The sequence below is a fragment of the Gossypium hirsutum genome, chromosome D02 (genome assembly GCF_007990345.1).
Source record: "Gossypium hirsutum isolate 1008001.06 chromosome D02, Gossypium_hirsutum_v2.1, whole genome shotgun sequence".
Lineage (NCBI taxonomy): Eukaryota > Viridiplantae > Streptophyta > Magnoliopsida > Malvales > Malvaceae > Gossypium > Gossypium hirsutum.
The window spans coordinates 12,145,531-12,148,135 of record NC_053438.1 but is presented as its reverse complement, the minus strand read 5'-3'; positions in this window follow the sequence as shown (position 1 = coordinate 12,148,135).

Genomic DNA, 2,605 nt, shown 5'->3' with positions numbered 1-2,605 from the left:
TGGGCAAGGGTAACTTGAGAGTGGTGCTTATATGATTATGATTACGATGATCATGGCAGCTGCGGTAAGAAAAGTGGCGGCAAGCGAAACCCAGTTGCCAAAGTAACTGCGGCGATGTTATCATACCATACCCTTTTGGTACAGGCAACGATTGTAATATTAGTGAAGATTTTTTCGTAACATGTGATACTACTTCCATACACAACAAAGCATTCTTAACCACTGGTAACATCCAAATCGTTAACATATCTTTAGATTGTCATCTACAAGTCCTTAGTTCAGCAAGCTACGACTGTTATCCTTCAACAAATGATTCATATTTCAACTATTAGATTGATCTATCGAAATTCCCCATTGATAACACCCGAAACCTGCTCACAAGAATTGGTTGTGACACCTAAGCCGTCATCTGAGGCTCAAACAATGAATACGCGACGGGTTGCCTATCGTTTTGTAATAGCGTTAGTGATGTGATTAATGGCTCTTGTTCTAGCATCAGTTGTAGTCAGACGGCGATCCTGAAAGGAGTAAGAGGTTATAATATGTCTCAACAACTATGATAATCTATTAGGAGAAAATCATTCATGCAGCGAACACATTTGACAAACCCATCAAGATTGGCGAGCTTACAAAAAGTGGCGAGCTTATTATTTTTGGCAAACTAAGAATATGAACAAGATTTAAAGAGCTTTCTTGGAAACTATGTTTACAAAATATATTTTCTTTTTAGAAGATTTAGTATTTATTAGTATAATATATTTAACAATTATTAGTATAATATATTTGACATTTATTAGTATAAAATATTTGTTATTTATTTCCATATTTAAGAGTTTTTTTTTATTATAGATATCCATATTACATTGTTCAAAATAGATGAGTGAAAAATAATAAAAACCTTAGTAGACAATTTTGTTGCTAATTTTTTCTCGTTTCTTCTCTACAATTCTTTCTTCTTTAGTATAAAATTTCTAACAAGTAGTATCAGAGTCATCTTCTTACAGGTCATATATATTGATGGATAATAAGCTCCTTAGCATTTGTCAATTGATGGATAAGAAATACACAGTTGTTTTCAAAGATATATATTGCATTATATTTGATTTATTGGGATAGTAAGTGGTCACAGTCTCAATGAACAATAAAAGCTTTGTGCTGGATTGGAATTTTGAGGCTTCAAGAGCCTATACGAGTTCAATGGCTAAAACATATAGTTGGCACAAAAGACAAGGATATGAAAAATATAATTTCCTTAGTCAAGTGTGCAAGTCAAAATCGGTTGAGAAGATGACTAAAGTTGAAGATAAAGATGAAGATGAAGGTTTGATGATCTTCCTGTTAAGAGCATCAGGCCTATTGTTGAAACTTATCACAGATGTGACTTAGCAGTATTGGAGCATGCAAATTTTGAATAAGTTGCATGAAAAAACAACATTGGAGTTTGCTGCAATATGGTCAAAAAAGAGTGTTGCAAATTGGCCACTCATGCAGTAGCAAGCAATAGGATGAACTGTGAGCTTAAAAGCTCACAAAAATGCAAGTTGCGAACTCAAAAAAGTGCAAGTTGATAAATGTGCGAGCTATGAAAAGTGCAAGCTACAAACTGAATGAAATACGTGTTGCAAAAGTGTGAGGACACCAGATTGCAAGCTTATCAAAGTACAAGCTTGTGAACAAGACAAGATGCAAACTTGTTGATATTCTGACCAAACCACTTGAAATGTCCAGATTTGAGAAACTAAGAAAAGAAATTGGTGTTCGCAGCATAAAGGCCAAGGAGGAGTGTTGGGAGATGACCATTCATGCAGTGAACACACTTGGTGAACCCATCAACATTGGCGAGCTCACAGGAAGTGGCGGGCCTATTATTTTGGCGAATTAAGAATATGAAAAAGATTTAAAGAGCTTGCTTGCAAGTTATGTTTACAAAATATATTTTCTTCCTAGAATATTTAGTATTTATTAGCATAATATATTTTATATTTATTAGTATAAAAATTTTTATTATTTCTATCCATATTTAATATTTTTTTCTTATTATGAATATTCATGTTACATTATTCAAAATAGATGAGTGAAAAATAATAAAAAATCTTAGCAGACAATTTTGTTGATAAGTTTTTCTCGTTTTTTCTCTGCAATTTTTTCTTCCTTAGTATCGAAATTCCAACATAATTATAGTCAAATTTTGCTCAATAATCCTTATAGTTAAGTGTTTGTTGTAGAGGATGGTGCCTATAACTTCTCGAATTTAGATCTTGGTGGATATGATTTGAAAGAGAAACAATTTCCTATTATTCTTGACTGGACAATCGGGAATTTAAGTTGCAGTGAAGCAAATGAGGATATAAGTAGCTTTGCATGCAAAGAGAATAGTAAGTGCGTTGAATCGAAAAATAGTTCAGGGTATATCTACAAGTGTTGTGATGGTTATGATGGGAACCCTTACCCCACTAAAGGATGCCAAGGTAAATATATAAATTCTTCCTCGATGCTACCATCTTGTTGATAAACGAGTGTGAAACATTACAGCCTTGCAACAGTACATGTTCTAATTTTTCGGGCTGTTACAAATGTTCAAGTCCGGAGGGTTTAAAGGTGACGA